The sequence below is a fragment of the Pogona vitticeps genome, chromosome 2 (assembly GCF_051106095.1).
Source record: "Pogona vitticeps strain Pit_001003342236 chromosome 2, PviZW2.1, whole genome shotgun sequence".
NCBI lineage: Eukaryota > Metazoa > Chordata > Lepidosauria > Squamata > Agamidae > Pogona > Pogona vitticeps.
Genome location: NC_135784.1, coordinates 5094787 through 5103423, shown reverse-complemented (window position 1 = coordinate 5103423; position 8637 = coordinate 5094787).

The window sequence follows — 8637 nt, the reverse complement described above, 5'->3', positions numbered from 1 at the left end:
GGGGGGCATTTTCTTGGTCTTAGTGAGATGAATGGGCAGGAGAGGAGGAGGGCGGGCTGCTTTTCAGAGCAGCGGGTGGACTGGTGGAACTCCCCGCCACTAGGGTGCGGTCACTGGCCTCCGGATTTCCGCGGCTTTAATAGGCGAGAAGAGACGCGCAGGACAGAGGATGGGGGCCTGCTTGCCCCCCCAGCTGCTCCCCCGAGGAGCTTGTATGGGGGCTCTTCCCCCCAGCTGGCACCCGCACTTGGGCTACCCCCGCTGGGTTCTCACCTGCGCCTGGCCTGCGGACGCGCCCGGATGAGACGGGAAGGCTTGCCTGCTGGCTGGGGTAGGAGTGGTCCTCGCGGGCAGCAAGCCTCTCTCCCTGCCCCATTCCCACGTGCGGGTCTCCCAGGGGCCCAGGAGGCGAAGCGGCCGGACGGGACGGGCGGGCGGGCCATCGGGGGCAGAGAGGGAGCGCAAAACCCGGGTCGCTGAGGGTGGGAGCAGCAGGGAAATGGCGGGGGGAGAGGCCAGGGCGCCTCGGTGGGGCAGGAAGGGTCGGTCCACCGCCGTCTTGGAAGGGGGCGCCACCGGTCGGGAGCGCAGCGAGGATGCCTCCCCCCCGCCCGCCTTTCCCGGCACACCGTCTGAATGCCTTGTGGCCGCCGGGAACGCCCGAGCAGGGGCGCTTTTCCTTGCGACCCTGTTGGCGGGGAGGGTGGGGGGGTGTCCACGGACGGCTGACCCGCTTGCTGCCCCCTTCGGAGCCCCCAACCGCCAATCCAGGGGAAGGGATGCACGTGTTCGTGTGCACGTGTGAGCGCATGTACTCTGACACGCAGGGTAAAATAGCCGAGGTAGCCCGCAGGGTGAAGCTCCGCTGCCTTCCCACCCCATTCCCGGAGCCTTGCACCCCCCCTTCCCAGCCCCAAAAATCGGGGGCCCCGTGACCCCTCTTGCCGACCCCTTGACCAGGGAAGGCTAGGCCAGGCTGGGGCAGCCAGGTTGCGAGGAAGCCTCATGTCATCGGGCGACCCCACCCCACCCCCACCCCCACCCCCACCCCACTTGGCAGCCACACAGCTTACCCTTGGTCTCGCCTCCGCCTCCGTCCCGGAGGAAAAAAGTCTGGTTTGCTTTTGAGATGACCCCCCCCCCCTCCCCGTCCTTCCTCCGGGCTAGCCGGCCAAAGACTGGAACGATCCCCATCTAGGAACCAGGCTGGCCGGTCAAACTGGACGTGGTGGGTGGATAAGCTCCTAAGGAGGAGAGCCTGAGGAAGACAGGCCGTCCGTCCCGGGTTCGGCTTTTTCTCCCTCCCTCGTGTTCGATCTCTCCAAGTGTAGGCAGGCAAGGCAGGCACAGAAGGGTCCGGCAGCGTCTGGTGGGAAGCATGATATTTATTTATTTGCCGCCCAGAGTAGACCTTCGGTCTTGATGGGAGGGGTAGAAATCTAATAAAATAAAATAAATTAATAAATAAAATATTTAAAGGAAGTCGTGGCAAGCCAGAGCTTGTTGGATTTAATTGTGTGTGGGTGTGTTTTAATGATTATTTATTATACAGGGTTTTTAGGGCATGTTTATTTAATTTATTATTGTGAAACAGTTCTGCCCGCTATGCAGAGTCTGCACGGGTTGTTGTTGTTTAGTGGTTAAGTCGTGTTCAGCTCTTTGTGACCCCCATGGACCAGAGCACGCCAGGCTGTCCTGTCTTCCACTGCCTCCCGGAGTTGAGTCAAATTCATGTTGGTTGCTTTGATGACCCTGTCCAGCCATCTCATCCTCGGTCGTCCCCTTCTCCTCTTGCCTTCACACTTTCCCAACATCAAGGTCTTTTCCAGGGAATCTTCTCTTCTCACGAGATGGCCAAAGGATTGGAGCCTCAGCTTCAGGATCTGTCCTTCCAATGAGCACTCGGGGTTGATTTCCTTCAGAACTGATAGGTTTGTTCTCCTTGCAGTCCAGGGGATTCTCAAGAGCCTCCTCCAGCACCACAATTCAAAGGCATCAATTCTTCGGCGGTCGGCCTTCTTTATGGTCCAGCTCTCACTTCCATACATCGCTACTGGAAAAACCATAGCTTTGACTATGTTGGCAAGGTGATGGCAAGGTGATGTCTCTGCTTTTTAAGAGGCTGTCTAGCAGCAGGCTTATGGGGTTGACGGAGTGGGGAAGGGAGCGGGGGGGGGAAAACAAGATCAGCCTTCGACTGAAAGACGGAGAGAGGGTCCAATCAAGGTTCATTTTAGCTCCCCAGCAGACGGAGGCCAGAGTGGCACCTCTAGCGATCCAGGCGGGTGACCTCACCCTTTCTGCGGGTCTCTGGACAGTTTATCTTTATAACACTTCCATTGATTTACTTGCGGTGGACGCTATACTGATCTAATTTCTTGAGCTGTCTCTCGATCCTGCCTTGGAAAACTGGCCGGATTTTGGATCCCCTGGCGCAGACGATTCCCTTTCCACCTCGTTTCCAAAGAGGCCAGTTGCTCTGTGGCAGAAAACACACACGGTGTCTTCGACGCTTTCATAGACTGGGGACCGTCCAAAGCTTAAACGGAGGCAGTTGCTAACCTGACTCTCAAGCCAATAAATCACAAGCACTTGATGGGGCAGCAAAAGGTGACATTTCATTTGACCCAGTGTTGCAAATTTAATGTAATTCAATTAGCAAGTTTGAAAGGTGGGCGGGGTGGGGATGGGTGGGTGGGATTCCAAAGCCATTTCTCCCGATCCTTCCTGGTCTCCCATCCAAACACTGGCCAGGCCTGATCCTGCTTAGCTTGGGAGATTAAATGAGAGACTGGGGAGGGCTGTCTGCTAGTCTTTTGATAGCGCGCGGGGGGGGGGGATGGAGGGGAGAAGAACAGGACTTTCCAGAAGCGTGTCCAGCTCTAAGTTATTTTGATGCAGGCCTTCTCAGGTGTATGAATGTCCCCAGAAGGGCCAAACTCTGACCCACCTTCCCTGCTTTAGCAAAGGTGCTGCAGCCCAGGGTGGGGTGGGGGTGGAAATGCAAGCTTAGATTCCTGGTGGATTGATTTGGGCCACAAGTTCCATAACTCGCTGGGGATTCTGGGACTTGTAGTCCAATAAATCTGGAGGGCACGAAGGCAAAGCTGTTCTGGATGTACTTTGCAATGGAAGGGTCTCAAGGCTTGGATCAGTTCCTCCCCCTCCCCCTGAACTTCTATTCCCCACTCTGCCTCCCTGCAGAAGAACCAGCCTGTATAGCCTTGGCCAGTCTACAAGGTGGTCTCAAAGCGCCCCCCTCCCCGTGAGAGGAAGGACGTGTTTATTATTTATTGAGTTTATATAACGCCCCATTAGTGCAAATGCACAATTCTGCCTTTGGATTGTGTGAAAAAGGATCACATGGCACCTCCCCCCCTTTTTTTGTTTTGTTTTGAAAAATGCTAGTGGTTTGCCCTGAAGAGGGTGCTGGCGTTCAAGGGAAATTTATTTATTCAGCTGTCTCAAAAGGAATCTCAGTGGAAGCCAGCAAGGAAGCAGATCCTGGAAATCCGGTCCAAATCAAAAACTCGCAAACAGACGAGCGAGATGCCCCGGGCCATTTCTGCTGAAAGAGAGGAAATGATGGGCAGAACGAGGGCAGGAAGCTTTGAAGCCCCAAACTCTCCGGATTTTTTTTTTTTTTGGGGGGGGGGGGGAAAGACTGTTCTCATCTCTTGCTGTGAAGCCAGCCTAATTCTACCGCTGAGCCCAGACTCGTGCACTGAGCAGAACTTGGGGACTCACGCCGCAAACTCTCATTCGCCTTTGGCTCATTCAGTCATTGCGAGGGTGGCGGAAGGGCGCTTTGCAAAGCTCCCAGTCTATCCCTCCTCCACCCGGAGTTAAATAAGTGTCTTTTCATGCAACAGGAGAACAGCCCTGAAGCTGGAAGCCTGGGCTTCGGGAGTGGCTGACTTATCTGTTTGCACAACCCGCTCCAGAGTCATCCGTGCATGAGTTATATCATGTTTCGGCTACGACCCTGTGCTTCTTGTGGGTCTGCGCTTGAAGATCATGCAGGAACTTCCTTTGTTCCAGTATTTTCATAAGCGGCAAGGAAAAAGTCAAAGAAGTGCAGTCAGAGCAGTGACAAAAGAAACAGAAGTGGCTTCAGCCGTGGAGATAACCCAATGAAAGTCCTTTGAAGCAGGACGATCTTCAGCATCAGCCTAGCTCTCACAAGGAAGAAGAGACCTGGGCAGGTCTCTTGAGGCAGGCAGTTCCACAGGCCTACATGCCCAGGGAGGGGTGAGATGCAAAGTCATCATATCCTTTAGATCAGTGGTCCCCAACCTTGGGCCTCCAGATGTTCTTGAACTACAACTCCCAGAAGCCTTCACCACCACCTCTGCTGGCCAGGATTTCTGGAAGTCCAAGAACATCTGGAGGCCCAAGGTTGGGGACCACTGCTTTAGATGGCATGGATCCAACCTGTTTAGGGCCTTAAAGGTGGCACTGAACAGCACAGGTTAGAGGTTTTGAACAAACCTATGAGCCAGCCCTGCGCTCTGACAGCAACCCAGCTGCCGCATTCTCTAACAGAAAGTGGTACCCAAGCAGTCTTCAAGGGCTGCCCCAGATGAACCATGTAGTAGTAGTCCAGCCTATAAATGCTGCCCAAGTGTCTGCTATACTTGGGAATTAGAGGAAGCAGAATGATGAATGGACCAAGGAGACTCCCAGTGTCCTAGGCAGCTCCCAAAGACAGCAACATCCATGGCATACCCAACGGCCCACCCACCTAGAGTATTTTCTCCTTGGGAACCCTTTAAGGCTCCAGCATGGCTGTACCATCAAACGCCCACTTCGGGCCTCGATCCGAGGCAGCCCGCCTCCTTCCGTGGTGAAACTCCGAGCCACCTCCTCCAAAGCCGTGCTGGGAGCAAAGGAGAGAGGAAAGCTTTTCCCCCTTGGCTAGAAACTGTTGAAAACCTCGTGGCTTCCTTGGCAAAGTGCGGGACCTAATTCTGCCTAAAGGGGATCCTGCACAAAACGAGCTCTTTGGCATCGCCCCGCCTCTGGAGGACGTGGGAGGAGCCAGATCCCCCCCCCCACCGTGAAGAAGGGGGACTGTTTCCAAAGTAGGACCCTTTAATCCTGGATTTCTGCGGTTCAAGGCTTGGGGGATTTTCTGTTTTCAAGAGGAAGGGAGCCAAAGCCTCTCGGGGCGCCCCCAACGCCTCAAGAAGCCCCCCCCCAAACTTTCTGCAGCCCATCAAGACAAGCTGACTTGTTTGGAGGGCGTTTCTTCAGTTCTGCTCCGTCAGGCGAGGCGGGTCGGGTCGGGTGGGGCTTCCTTCTTATTCTTGCCAAGAATGTTATTCCCTCCCCAGCGTATACCCAGAAAGGCTCCCTCCCTTCCCTGGAGAAATTCTCAAGAAGCCTTTCGAAACACCCGCTTGCGCAGCTCCCCTTCTCTGCGGGCTCTCGGGGATGCTGGCGATCCTACAATCTCCTCGCCCCCCCCCCCCCGCCTCGGGGGTTCCTGCAGAAGATCTGCAGAAGGCAGGCGCCTCTGATTCAAGCGTGACCGCCCCGCTCATTTTTTTTCCAGGTGTGATTTGCATAAATCCCCATCGTCGTCATCCTCCTCTTGCAACATCCTGGGAAGGCGACGGGAGTGGGGGTGTGTGTGAACTTTTAGGAAGGGGAACCCTCCTCCTTCTCCCTCCGGCCCCCCCCCCCCAGTTCTCTAGGACCGCGGAGAGGCGACGTCCCTTTTTTTTTTTCATCCCTTCCACGCCTCCCGCAGCTGCTGTCCAGGTGCTGAAAACTGGGCGCTCCAGGAGCCCTCCCGGAATCAGGTGCGGAAAGGCTCCCGCCTGCGACCGCAACTCCCAGGATTTTTCGGCAGCGGTGCGGGGTGGTGGTTTTGTAATCTAAATCAAGGACTTCCCCAAACTCTGGCAACGGAATCTACAGGCCCTGATGCTCCTCTCCGCCTCTTGAGTTCAAGAAAGCTCTCCCCGCCTTCCTCACCTGGCTGCTTGGAAACTTTCCGTCTTGGACCACAAATCCCAGAATCCCCTAGCCGGCAGGGCCCACTGTCCAGGCCTGCTGGGGCATGCTGGAACCCGTAGCCCAAAGCAGTGATGGAGCCGAGGCAGCGGGAGGGGGGCGAGGGCTCCTGGCCAGGCAGGGAATGAGTTAAAAGTTGGGGAGGGACAGGAGTGGCCCTGCCGCCTTCCTATTACAGGGAAGGAGGGAGAAGAGAAAGCTGATGGGGTGGGGGGAGGCAAAACTCCGGGAAAAAGGGTGCAATGTGTTAATTTGTTTATCTCTTCTAGTCTGTTTCCCCAAAATAAGACAGGGTCTAATATTAATTTTTGCTCCCCCCCCAAAAAAGCTATAGGGCTTATTTTCAGGGGGTGTTTAATTTTTTTCATGCACAACCATCTATATTTATTCAAATACAGTCATGTCATCTTCTGGTGGCTGCACAAGGGTGGAGGGCAGGATTTCACTTAACTAGGGCTTATTGTTTGGGTAGGGCTTATATTACGAGCATCCTCGAAAATCCTACTAGGCCTTATTTTCAGGTTAGGTCTTATTTTTGGGCAAACAGCTTATATTTTATGATTGCATTGTTTAATTCCTTTATTATGTCTTCTTGGAATCTATATTTACTGCCCAGGTCAGTGCTGTGCACTAACGGGCAGTATATAAAAAATAAAATAAAATATTTAGGAAAATGGGCATTGCAGGGAAAGGGCAGAGAAGATAAAAAGGTTCCCCCTCCGCCTTTTGAGTTACTGATAGCTTTTAGGAGGTGGATGGGGGGCAGATAGCCCAGATAGAATGTGGGCCCCCAAGAATCACCCATTGTGCAATCCAGATATTGATAAAGGTCCCCGCGATCTTCTCAAAGCCCCTGCTGATCAGCTGTGCGAAAATGCGGGCTTTGGGATGATCGCGGGGAAGCCCACATTTTTGCATAGCTGATTGGTGGGGCTTTGGGATGATCACAGGGAAGTGCTTCCCCTCGATCATCCCAAAGCCCGCATTTTTGCACAGCTGATCGGCGGGGGCTTTGGGATGATTGCAGGGAAGTGCTTCCCCGCGATCATCCCAAAGCCCACATTTTCGCACAGCTGATTGGTGGAGGCTTTGGGAAGATGGCGGGGAAGTGCTTCCCGTGATCATCCTAAAAATGGGGGCTTTGCGATGATCGCTTCCCTGCAATCATCGCAAAGCGAATTTTCCCCATAGGGGTCATCGCAAAGCGATCACCCGCAAAGCGATTTCGTCGTAAAATGGAGCGATCACTATGCAAGGCACCACTGTATTATGTTTTAATATTGCTGTCTTATAGAGTGGCCTGGTTGCTAGATGGTGCGGGATAAAAACCAACAAACTAATAAATAAATAAATAAATAAATAAATAAATAAATAAATAAATAAATAAATAAATAAATAAATAAATAAATAAATAAATAAAGTGCTCAGGAACCTGAAAAAGGATTATATTGTGTTCAACAAGGAACCAACACAGTGTCAGGCAGGAGTGGCCATAAATTCAGAGCTAAACCCTGTTGCTACTGAACTTTGTCCTGAATTTTTAAAAGGAATTGGAGATTTGGGCCACCTTTATATTGGAGGAGAGAGGTATCCTCTCTCTCTCTCTCTCTCTCTCTCTCTCTCTCTTTCTACCCCTCCCTCCTGCATCTCTTGTAATTTCCCCTCTGTCTGAAAGTTTTCTGTGTGGAAGGTCCTCCGCACTCTGCCCCCAAAATATTATGCAGCTTCCAAATTAGTAGAAAGTTACCAAAGAGAGTAACACAAAGCCGTATTAATCCCATCAGGTCTGCCCCCTCCTATGTAATTAATTCAACATCTGAAAAGCCTGAAGGAGAAACCAATGGTTCTTAGGCATCTCAGAGTCCAAAAATCAAGAGGAATCTCCTTGCTAAGGATGATGGCACACAGTTGGGAAAATCAAAGGAAGGATGCTGGAAGAGTTTTAACTGAGAAAGCCCCAAGCCAGAAACCACATCAAAATCAGGATAGGTACCTCTATGCGATTCAAGTGGGATCTGGAGGAGACCATAATTAAAAGATTAATTTTATCAGAGAAACTCTTGGAAGTTTACAGTATTTTTAATAAATCACCCAGAAGGAAATATAGCCGGTGAGGGAAGGGAAAGGGGGTAAACGGGAGTTACCCGCATCAGCCCTTCCATGGAGATCTCACTCTCTTTCTCTCTCCCCCCCCCATGAAAGTGACAGCTGGAGATTCACAAGCATCTGTCCTGCACAGGGAACATCTGGGTCCCAGGCTCATCTTACCTGGGGGTCAGGGGAAGGCCAGATGCCCCGTGAATGATTCCTCCCACCCACACAAAACTTGACCCCTCCTTGGAAGAGACAAAGGCTGCAGAAGTGTTACCTTAAGCTTAAGTTACTTATCAAGAAGTTTTTAAGCATAATTTGATTATATATGTTAAAAAGGGGAATTTTTAGCAAGCAACTTTACTATATCAGGCAAAATCCAAAAGAAAAAAGAACAAAAAAGAGACAAAAAGCAGGAGGCACTTTAAAGACTATTACATTTTAATGTAAACTTTTGAAGATCAAGTCCACTTCAGTTATGCAGCATAGTGAAATATTTATTTATTTATTTATTTATTTATTTAT